General features: G+C 38.0%; 1 protein-coding gene across 3 annotated transcripts in view; it reads left to right on the top strand.

Annotated features, from left to right (window-relative positions):
* The window catches only part of Camk4 (calcium/calmodulin dependent protein kinase IV), a 225,262-nt gene that overhangs the window by 193,875 nt on the left and 19,027 nt on the right, over nucleotides 1-12,360 (top strand). The window lies entirely within an intron of this gene.

Genomic DNA, 12,360 nt, shown 5'->3' with positions numbered 1-12,360 from the left:
AGTTACACTAAGTCTCATTTGTGGCACTGGCCTAACCCTTTCAGGTGGACCATCCCTTAAAGAGTTCCTCCAACCCCTGCATTCTCTTACTTAGACTCCCAAAATGAACTGAAGGCACGCAGCATATCTATCAGCTGTCATGCAGAGACAGAGCAGCAGCGTTTGGTTCACACTAGCATGAAACCTGCCTTTTTTATGGCTAAATTAATCTAGCAATAACCTAAAATCCAAAAAAGCTTTAAAAATTACCAAGAATTCTAAAATTTTGGTATGTAGTGAATACAATTCAAATCCCAATCTAGAGTAAAAAGAAAAGAGATAAAACTTCAAGCCATCAGTAAAAGATTAATCAGCCTTTCCTCTGAGGATCAGAATCTTTTTATATAAATCTCCTTTCTTTCATTCATCTCTTCAACAAGCATTTATTAATCACTACTTGTATGGTCAGGCCACTGCCTGGCACCAGAGAAATCTGTTTCCTACACCCTATGGGCTCTCAACAGAGGAAGATACATACAACTCCCAAATCGATAGCACCTTAAAAAATATGGTGGAAAGGCCATTATAGAAACAATGGAAAATGAGGGTGTTTGAAGTTACTGTTCTTCTCACTTGTCATCATCCCTCTCTCAGAACTAGACAGAGAAGAACTACATAGCTAATTTTTTTAAATAACTTTTGAATGATCAGAAATCAGGTTGGAGAAGTGCAGTAAAATATCCTTTTTAACAAACATATGACTAAATCCACGTAATTTTAGTGCTGGAAGCAATTCTAAATCTCACTTATTAGCATTCTCATTTTACTAATATCTAGAGCATTCCAGTGACTTCCCTGAGTACCTAAAGTAGTGTTAGCGACTCAGACATTAGAATCCAGGTATTTAAAGCCTAAAAATTCATAGAATTTCCCCCCTTAAGTACCGACGTAGATAAGTCGATATATTATTGCTTTTATTTTAAAATGTCTTCTTTTTAGTTGTTTAAAGTTCAGAAGTATCACCTATTATAAGAAATAAAAGTCAAAATTTGTTAATATTATAGCCTCATGGACATCTTTCTACATCTTTCGGTGTCTCCTTGTTCATATATGCATCTTATAGTTTTGCTTTTAATGAGTTAGTTTACCTGGTGAATTTAAAATGATATTTCCTTAAAACCTTATTTTTCACAAACCCAATAAGTGCACAGAATTAGATATACTTATCTTTCTACTAAATCTTTACATCATGCCAAGTATTCTTTTTTCTGGACCTTAAATTCTGAACCTTAAACAATAGTCATTTAGTAGTAATTTCAGAAAACTCTTAATGGTGCCTTAGACAAGGTAGAAGAGTTCTCTCATGTTAGAGGTCTAGAGGTGAGCAGTCTTGGTGAAGGAGCTGATGGTTTCTTTTGGCTCTCTTTCATAAAGCACTACCCCATTCATGCAGGGCACCCTCATCATCCAATCACATCCCAAAGGCTCCACCTTCTAAATCCACCACCTTGGGAGGTGTCAGGATTTCATCATTTGAATTTTGAGGTGATACATTCAGACCATAGCGTTAAGAATGAGGTTTGGGAGCACTAGGGCTGTCATTCAGTAGTAGAGCACTTTGCCTAGTATGCGCAGGGTCTTGTATGAATCCTCAACAGTGAAAGAAAGGAAGAGAGGAGGGGAGAAGAGGGGTGGGGAGGGGAGGAGAGAAGAGGGGAGGGGAGGAAAGGAAGAGAGAAAAGAAGAAAGATGCCGGATTACGTAACTCATTGCCTCTACCATAGATTTATTGAAGCAAGAGTTGATACTTTAGAACTGGGAAAACCGTTACATTATACCAGGTTTGCCATAGGCATCCTCTTGTTTTATTTTGTTTTGATGTTTTTTGTTTTCCTTAAAACTATTTTCTGACCATCTTTTGGGCCCTTCCATTTTATGGTGCCATATGTACTTTTTTTCTGTTTGTAATTCATTAAGTTCTTTTTTTATTTTTTAATTTTTTTATTGTTGTGCTGGGTGGGAGTACATTCTGGTATTTACAAAAGTTCTTATCGTATGTTCTTATTTATTCTCCTCCTGTATTTCTTTTATGCCTCCAGGTCTCCAAGACTATAGTTGGGACCCTAAATTTAGTATCTTGTGCCAAAACAATTGCCCATTTGTCTTCACTAATTGCTGACCAATTGATAAGAGGATTGAAAAAATATTTGAGCTTTGCTGGGCATGGGTGGCTCATACATGTGAGCCTAGCTACTTGGGAGGTTGAGATCAGGAGGCTCACAATTCTAGACAAATAGTTTGCTAGATCCCATCTCCAAAATAACAAAAGCAAAATGGACTGGAGGTGTGGCTCGAGTGGTAGAGCACCTGTTTTGCAAATGTGAAGCCCTGAGTTCACATTGCAGGCCCACCCAAATAAAAAAGATTTGAAGAAAAAAAGGATAAAATAAATTAAGAAGAAAACTGATGGACAATTATTAAGCATTTTCTAATACAAAACACTAAGTGTTCCTGGAAGTTGCATGGGTTGGAACAATTTTCTGAGAACTGACAACTCTGCAATGAGTGGATCACAAAGAAAAATGAATGATCTCTTAGAATCCCTTCTGTGACTAGGAGCAAGAGCCTTTCAAGGGCTGTTATAATAGTGATGAGAGCAGCTCTTTCTTACAGCAGTACATGTTCATACAGTCTATGAAAGAATGATTCATTCATTGATAAAAATGAACACTGAATTTCTAACAGTCTCCATGTTAGCCACTGAGGTTACAAGCATAAACACAGTATGGTCTTGCTTTTCTAAGATTTCATGGGCTATAGAAGAAAGGCCTGTACATAGGAAATCAGGGTTTGTTGTAATGAGTTCTATATTTAGCTGAGCCAAAAGCTCAGGGATACAGAAGGAAAGAACAATTAGTGCTGGCTGGAAATGTCTTCCGAAGGTAAGAATTTGAGCTAGATACTGAAGGACAAGTAGGAGTTCAAGTGGAGAGTGACCGTGAGGTGTTCTTTGTCAGTGGGCACAGGGAGTACAAAGTTATGGAGGAGTGGCAGCACCTGGCAAGTTCAAAGGCTCTTTGCCACTTTACACAATTGGAACATGGTCCATAAGTACAGAGAGATTTAGAAAAGTATGATGAACCATATTTTTAAAGAATCTGTATATCAAGCTAAGGTACTGACGTGTTCAGTAGGTAATGTTGACTCAAGTGAGGTTTTTAATCAGCACAGTATTTTGAAATCTAGTCTGTGTCTTACAAATATTCAGATACTGGTACTATGTCACATTGTGACAGAAGGATTTGAGGGGGAAGAAAACCAACCAATAAATGCTCCTTCCTACCTTTCTAAAGACAGAAAGCTACTCACATGCCCTGTCACCTCTTGACTAGCTTCTCAGTCGATAACATATTTGATCTATTCTTAAATCCAATATATTTAGATACAATATGATTATAGAAACAGTATTTTAGTGTCTTATCTTTGACATAAACAGCTCATGTATAGATAAGATCTTCTTACAATGGAGGCTTATGTTGTTTCTATTATTATTACTGTCCTGCAATATCATCCTAGGGGCTGTGTAATGAGGAAGGAGGGAGCTAAGTGGTCCAGAATGACTAAGATAATACCGCCACTCTTCTATGGTAGCAGCAAGGTCTGATTTGTCATACTGTGAGAAAAGGAGGCAGAGCAGCCAGGAAGCTGGGTGGGGCAGACTCTGCTCATCTCATAGTTCTAGTTGGGGGACTGGAAGGAAATAAAAGTACCTGTGGGCTCTAAAGTGCTGACCATCCATTTGGAATTGCTATCATGTGGGTTGGAGCAGACTTGGAAGTGAAAAATGACTAAAATCAGTCTATTGATATAGAAAAACAAGGTCCAAATTTATATGTTAATATATATTTATTCATACACATTCTCAATTAAAAGGAAATACACTGAAGTGTTAGTTGAAAGTGGGATTAGAGACATTGACAGCAAGATTTTCAGAAAACATTTCTGTACAGTGACACAATAAATAATGGAAAACCTAAGTTAGGTAAAAACAGAAATCATGGTGACACTAGAGAGCAATAAGTGAATAGCATAAGATAAGCATTTATATTCATCTGTCTTATAAAAATTAGAGCATTCAGAGGTAATCTACAGCACACACTGAGGATCATCCTCAATTCTTGCCCTGTCTCCTCTCACTACATATAAGTACTGTCATCAGTTTGGCCCATGTCTTTCCAAGAAACTGTCCACTTACAGAAAGAGCTAGAAATAAGACCCAAGCACAAAACTGGTAAGAACTATTATCTTGCTATAGAAAACATGACTTTACACCAAGACTACTTTGTATTCTTTTGTGATATAACCAGTCATGTATGACACCAGAAGAAGCAAAGAAGAGCCTCAGGAAAAGAACAAAAAAAAGTTTATTACAGGGCTAGGTGTGCTGGTACATCCCTGAAATCTCAGCTACTCATGAGGCAGACATCTGAAGGATCTTGGTTCCAGGCCGGGTATAGTGGTTCACAGCTGTAATCCCAGCAACATAAGAGGCATAGGTAAGAAGATTGTGGTCTGAGACTACCTCAAAGATATGAGGTCCTATACAAAAAAATAACTAAAGCAAAAAGGTTTGGGGTTATGGTAGAGCACCTGCTTAACAAGCACAAGTTTGAACTGAGTTCAAACACTAGTACGACAAAAAAAAGAGAAAAAGTTTATTATACTTTCAGGTTCTAAAGGAGATACTGTGCAGCAAAAGACAGGAAAAAGCAAAGGTTAAGACCTTTACTGGGGCTTCCCAGGGAAAGGCAAGCTGGACAACATGACCAAATTGCCTCCTTTGAATAACTTGGGTGGCATTCTAAGCTAACTTGGCTGGTGACTTCTAGTCGCCCTTCACCTGCCTGGGATGGTTAAGTTGGAGTAATATTGCTTCCTGGGCAAAAGAAGGTTCTGCTTTGGTTAGCTTCATATCAAAGTCATGCCTGCTCCAGCTCATGATCAGTAAGAATTCACTAGCCCCAAGAGGGGCAGTCTCTCTGCAGTTAAAAAGGTTTTTTGTTGTTGTTGTTTTTTATGATGTCAAAAAACATCAAACATGAAAAATTTAAAGATGTGAAATACAGAGACTACATTTAACCTGGAAAGGTGTTTGAGATCCACATAAGTGACAGAGGAGAGGCAGAGGGTGTGAGCGTTTCTGGTTGCTTTGTTGAAGGGGGATTGCATCCAAAGTCAATTATTATTATGTGCACTGGTCTAGTTTCTACTTTTAATGGGAGGCTTTTCAAATTACATCTGTTGAGAATGTGGATGTGGATGTCATACCATCTGTCATTTCTCAGGAAACGAAAGAGGAAAAGCTATCCGCTTGGTGTCTTTCATAGAGGGTTCTCTTATAAGTGAATTGCAAAAGAATCACAGATTGCTTTATGTCTAAACAAATACTCATTATTTCTGAGAAATGTACATAGTCAAAACCAAATTCCAGGCCAGAAAATCAAAGTTTGTGGCCCAGATAAACAAAATTAATGAGTCATATTCTAAAACTGTCCATGAAGCACTCAGCATTGAAGAGATTCTGGATGTCTTACAGATGAACGTTCAACACCATCAGTTTGCCCATCAAAGAAATGAAGTAAAGACTGTTACAGTAGAAAAAAATATGATGTAATGAATTAGGCCAAAGACTCTCTCTGTCTAATACCAATTACCTAATTTATTTGTAAGCTTTGTTAATTAAACTGTGTATGCTCATATTTCATATTTGTACTTCTTTGCATACTCAAATTCTATTTTCAGAGCCCAGGAGCTGTTAAAAATTTATTTTCTTTCAACACTTGCCAAGGTCCCATTATTTTCTGAGATAGCTCTATTGGCATAATTCAGAAGAAATATTAATACATGAAAATGTCCCCCAAGCTAAGCCCCTGAGCATAACAATGTTTTGCCATTTGCAGGCTTTAGTAATGGCAAACATGGACTGTGCTTCTATTAAAAATGCAATGAAAGCTAATTGTTAACATCTGAGAAGTGTGTTGGTAGTCTACGCAAAGGTCTCTGTCTCTAGGATCTGCAGGTATCTAGTTCTACAAATAATCTTTTGGGAGTTTCCTAATAAACAGGGATCCATAATATTTCATATATTCAGATTATGGCTGCCTCACTGTGGAAACTGACCTTGCCTAACAAACAATGGATTATAAATGGAAGTGCTGTAACAAAAAGATCAGTTATTAAAAATGGAAGTGATTCAATATTAACTCAAAATGGATCAAGGATCTTAATATCAGACCCCAAACTCTAAAGTTGATACAGGAAAGAGTAGGAAATACCTTGGAATTAATAGGTATAGGCAAGAACTTTCTCAATGGAACCCCAGCAGCTCAGCAACTAAGAGATAGCATAGGTAAATGGGACCTCATAAAACTAAAAAGCTTCTGCTCAACAAAAGAAATGTTCTCTAAACTGAAGAGAACACCCACAGAGTGGGAGAAAATATTTGCCAGCTACACATCAGACAAAGGACTGATAACCAGAATATATAGGGAACTGAAAAAACTAAATTCTCCCAAAATTAATGAACCAATAAAGAAATGGGCAAGTGAACTAAACAGAACCTTCTCAAAAGAAGAAATTCAAATGGCCAAAAACACATGAAAAAAAGCTCACCATCTCTAGCAATAAAGGAAATGCAAATCAAAACCACACTAAGATTTCACCTCACCCCTGTTAGAATAGCCATCATTAGCAACACCACCAACAATAGGTGTTGGTGAGGATGCGGGCAAAAAGGAACCCTCTTACACTGTTGGTGGGAATGTAAACTAATACAACCACTCTGGAAAAAAATTTGGAGGCTACTTAAAAATCTAAACATTGATCTACCATTCGATCGAGCAATACCACTCTTGGGGATATACCCAAAAGACTGTGACACAGGTTACTCCAGAGGCACCTGCACACCTATGTTTATTGCAGCACTACTCACAATAGCCAAATTATGGAAATAGCCAAGATGCCCCACTACTGACGAATGGATTAAGAAACTGTGGTATTTATACACAATGGAATTTTATGCAGCCATGAAGAAGAATGAAATGTTATCATTCACAGGTAAATGGATGGCACTGGAGAACATCATTCTGAGTGAGGTTAGCCTGGCCCAAAAGACCAAAAATCATATGTTCTCCCTCATATGCGGACATTACATCAAGGGCATACACAACAAGGGGATTGGACTTTGATCACATGATAAAGTGAGAACACACAAGGAAGGTATGAGGATGGGTAAAACACCCAAAAAACTAAATAGCACTTGTTGCCCTCAACTCAGAGAAACTAAAGCAGATACTTTAAAGCAACTGAGGCCAATAGGAGAAGGGGACCAGGAACTAGAGAAAAGGTTAGTTTGAGAAGAATTAACTTAGAAGGTAACACACATGTACAGGAAATCAATTCGCATCAATTCCCTGTATAGCTATCCTTATCTCAACTAGAAAAAACCCTTGTTCCTTCCTATTATTGCTTATACTCTCTCTTCAACAAAACTAGAGATAAGGGCAAAATAGTTTCTCCCTGGTAGCAAGGGGATGAGGGGAGAGGGAGGGGGTAGGAGAAAGGGGAAGAAATGACCCAAACATTATATGCACATATGAATATAATAAAAAAATAAAAATAAAATAAAAATGGAGGTGATTAAGTGTGTAGTCTTATGTGTGTGAAGTACGTGATGAAAGTGCAGACAGCAGGTAAAAGAGAGTACCCCAATTTCTAGTCCTGGAAAATGTGCCAGAATGATAAATCCTAAAGGATTGACAAGTAGTGATGGACTCTTAAAACTGAGTGTCACACCTGTTAAGTAGAACATGTAATACATGGTAAGCATTATAAAAACAATTATAGGTTGGGGTGTAGCATGCACAAGGCCCTGAGTCTGATTTCCAGAAATGAAAAGGAAAGTAGCAAAAGTATTCTAATTATCAGTATCATCATCATTTTAATTATGATTATAAGAAAGTATCTTTTTTTTATTGGTTCCTTTGATTTTTCTATTTTGTCTTCACAATAGTGAATTCTAATATTTGGGGAACTGGGTTTGAAGTCTTTGAAATTACATCATCTCTGTTCTTTTGTTTTGAACTAAAGGACTGATTTTTTTTAATTCTTTTATGACTTAACTCACATTGATGGTTTCCAATCTTAACAATTTTTTGAAAGTTTTCTTGATTTTAAACTTTCTGAATAGGGATAATAGTTGTAAAGAATAGAGAGTATATTTTTAATAGGTAGGCCACAAAGAATGGTAGAGAAATTAAATACAACCTTTTAAAGACCCAGTTGGATCTCTACATTGTGGTTTTGTTGATAATTTTACTAGGTAAATATGGAGCTGTATTTTTTTCTGACAAAATTGGACATAATCAGATAAAAAACAGGCTGTGAATGAAATAGGAGCTGTGCTGCAGCTCACTGAGTCATTTTTAACATCTTTTCCATCAGTACCCCTGTGTACATGGGTTCATTGCTTTGTGTTTTCTTATGTAAGGCAATGAGCGCTTCAGAGTGGACATTGTGCTCTGGCAGACTTTATCAAGGGAATTCAAGTTTGTTTGAATAGATCTTGGAAATATAGGCTTATAGTATTTTTATAGTCAGAGGAAAAAAGGATTAAATTTAGGTTAATATCTGAACAGGTTACAGGACATAGTAGTCCACTGTCCCCCTACCATACACACACACACACACAGACACACATCATACAGAGCCATTTTCAAGGATCCAGAAATTAAAAGCTTCTAAATAAGAAAAGTTCTTAGCTAGGCACAGTCATGCCTGTAATCTTATCTACTTGGGAGGTTGTGAACGAGGAGATCACTGTTTGAGGCCAGCATGACAAATATTTTGCAAGACCCATCTCTAAAATAACCAAAGCAAAATGGATTAAAGGTGTAGCTCAAGCAGTACAGTGCCTGCTGTCTGAACACCTGTTTTGCAAGCATGAAGCCCTAAAATCAAACTCCAGTCCCACAAAAAGAAAGAAAAATTTCTGGTAGAGCTTATTGGAATGTATCAGGTAAATCTAACAACTGAGTATGTCATGTGAACATTATCACTTAGGGCTTTAAGCCATTGCCTACACTGCACCTGAGTCAGATGAATAATGGCCAGTATAGGGGAAATGGGGCTGGGAACACATGAAGGGTGTTGAGGAAAGGTCATTAGTAGCACAACTTGCTCTTGACCTTGGAGAGGACAGGGACTCTGTAGGCTGGGTGTGGGCTTATTTTAAGCTGAATTGAAAATCTGAAACTTGGAGAAAAATGAGTCCCTGTGGGTCTTAATATTGGCTTGGTATTGCCCTAAATAAAGTGTATTCTCAGGAACTTAAGTTGTGCAGATATTCAGTCCTTAAACTTCTATGATGCATTAGGCAATGTCAGGGCTAAATATTTAGTATTAAACAATAAAACAAGATAAAGCAAAATCTCTTCCTTAAGGCTAATACATTTTAGTGGGAGAAGACAACTAATAATTTGTAAATGACATGGAAAGAGGTGATCTTTCCATAGGGCAATATAAAGTTGGAAAAAGAGCCTGGGCTGTAACTTTAGATGATCAGGGAAGGCTTCATGTGAGAATGGAATATGTGGATAAAGACTTGGAATATGTAGGGGACAGAGCAAGCCACATGGGTCCCTAGGGAGAAAACATCCCAGTGGAGAGGATAGGACACATTAGCCTAAAACAGGAACAGACCAGGGTGTCTTTCAGATCAGCAAGGTGGTCAGTTGCAGTGCAATGACAAGAGGGGAGAAGGGAGAGATAACAACCAGAAGAATACAGTTAACATTTACTGAGATGGGCCTGACTTTTGGAGCAACAGATTTAGGCTTGTTAGATTTGAGGTGCCTGTTAGATATGGAAATGGATAGGACATGTGGGCAGAAGGGTGTGTGCCTGCAGTTCGGGGCAAGAATTTTTCTGTGGATATAAATGTAGGTGTTATCAGGATATAGATGGTATTTAAATTCATGAGACAATCAGGTAGCTCCAAGACAAAAAAGGGGACAACCATTAGGAAGCCAGAGAGAAGGAGCCACATTTATCATTTGTAAAACTTCAAGTAGAAAAGGAAGCTGCAGAGGAAAGAATTAGGAATTATGAATGACTGTTGCAAGGCCCAGATTTTTGGCTAAACATACAAACCAAAATTCTAACAAGTAAGCCTGTCAGCAATTGAAGGGGCTGCCTCCCTAAGTTTGGGATGTGTTCACAGACCCTAACTCATTTCTCAGGATCCAGGCCTATCAGCAAGGGGAGAGGAGGAATACCTGTTACTTTGGGTATCATCCAAAACATATAGTACATAGCACTAACTAGTACCATCACAAAAGTCATCGATATATTCTGTATATGTAAACTGAATTTAGGACCATGGCAACTACTTATTAAATACATGTTAACCAACTGTATTTTGGCCTGAGCTGACTGATAACACTGAGTCTGATGAGATGGTCACCATCATCCCCTCACTTCTCTTGTTCTTTTTGAGTTTAGAGATAGTCTTATAATGCAGTGGCAGGTCCTTAACTTCTGGGTCTCCACAGTCTCAGTCATTTTCTTTTTCCACTTTTATATAAGATACTACTTTAAGAGCAGAACCAACTGTGCCAGAGAATTCACAGTTCTGTGAGGATTCAGCTCTATTATTACATATGTGAGGGTGGAATGATGGGAGGAAAAGAGGTCAAAAGGAAGAGGTGATTGATGGCAAGTGGGTAGAAGACTTGCTTAAAATGTATTATTTTGGCCCAGAGCATGCACAAAATGTTCCATTTTAGAATATTATTACAGAAAGTACATGCATAAAATAAAAATAAAAGGTTTCAAAAGAATTATTGATGATTGCCAGTGAGAAAGTTCAGAGATTCCTTACAGAAAAACATAATATTTGCCATATTTAACATACAAGAAGGTTTAAATTCTAGATCTATTACTTTATGATTGTATCTCCTTATACAAAGGTGTTTCTAATGTAATGTTAATACTGGGACAACTTGGATTTATTTATTTTTACTCCATCTCAACGCACAAAAATTGAAAGGCAGCTCTTTAACAGTTAAAACTCCTTTGCTAGTATCCATCAAAATTTGATGTGACCAGACACAGTCTGATTTGGATTTGGAAAAAATTATGATTACTTCAAGATGGGAAGGAGGGCTCAATGGAATCATAGGAAAGTGAATTTTGCAAGTTAATAAAAATAAATTGTGGGTTTTGTTTTTTTCTTCTGAAAGCACTAGGTGTTCTCAAATATTTCATTCTCTCTCCAGGGTATTATTAACAAACTAAAAAGTAAGATGAGGAAAACAGACTATTTTTCTTCACCCATTTATAAGGTTTATTCAAAGAGAAAATCAAACGATTCATGTAACAATGGAGACATTTTAACAGCTTAAATGAAAAGCATGAAGTAGGAGTTGGGTTGACAATTGTTTGCAGTATAAAAAATATCTAGAGCACTGGAGACTAGAAAGAATGACTTAGAACATAAAGTATGTCGCTTGTATTTTGAACTATCCTAACGTTTTATTTTTGCTCTGCACTCTTAAGTCAGAGGTAACAAAAGTGACAGCGGCCTCGAAGACCTCAGCTCTTCACTAACAGTGCGGCACGTGTGGAATCAGCAGTACTCTGAAATTCCTGGTAGTAAGCTGACAGGGGAGCTGGAGGTCAGAGGCAGCACCCCTAAAGTCCCAAGGGCATTCCAGCCTGAGCTGCCCCTTTGCCTCGGCACTTAGCAGACCCGCTAGGGCATTGCCATTTTAATCTATGGCCAAAGCAAAAAGTGCATCAGATTTCATACCTGTGTGAAAGGCTCTGCAGTGAAACATCTTGCAGTGTTTCCCTCAGCTCTGACAGGGATGGTAGGCTGGGGTGTCAGATTCAGGTTTTTAAGAGGCATGCAGATTTTTCCCTCACCTGTTTTGAATTACTAACATGGAAACAGAGTTTAAGAACAAAGAAAAACTCTGAGGATTAGATCTGCTGTCTGACCTCTGCCTGCTTCACAGGAGCTCATCACCATGTCTGGACCTCACTGTACCCTGGGCCATGCTACTGCCACACTGGTTCCTTCAGTTCTTCACGTGCTCCTTGCTCCTTCCAGCCACAGGGTCTTTGCATAGATGGCTTTCTTCACTTGCAACTCTCTTGTCTCTCTTTCTTCACTCACTGCTCTCTCCCTTTGCCTAGTTAATTTCTCTAGGTCCTCACATCTTGGTTCAAACTTTACTCCCTCTGTCCAATCCCCTATTAAAGACACCCTGCCTCTAAGAACTTCCAGTCACTCTTGCTAGGCAGACGCTCTACCTCTTG

Source organism: Castor canadensis, chromosome 6, assembly GCF_047511655.1.
Source record: "Castor canadensis chromosome 6, mCasCan1.hap1v2, whole genome shotgun sequence".
Classification (NCBI taxonomy): domain Eukaryota; kingdom Metazoa; phylum Chordata; class Mammalia; order Rodentia; family Castoridae; genus Castor; species Castor canadensis.
Note: the sequence above shows the minus strand (reverse complement) of the source record. Positions and strands in the feature narration are given on the sequence as shown.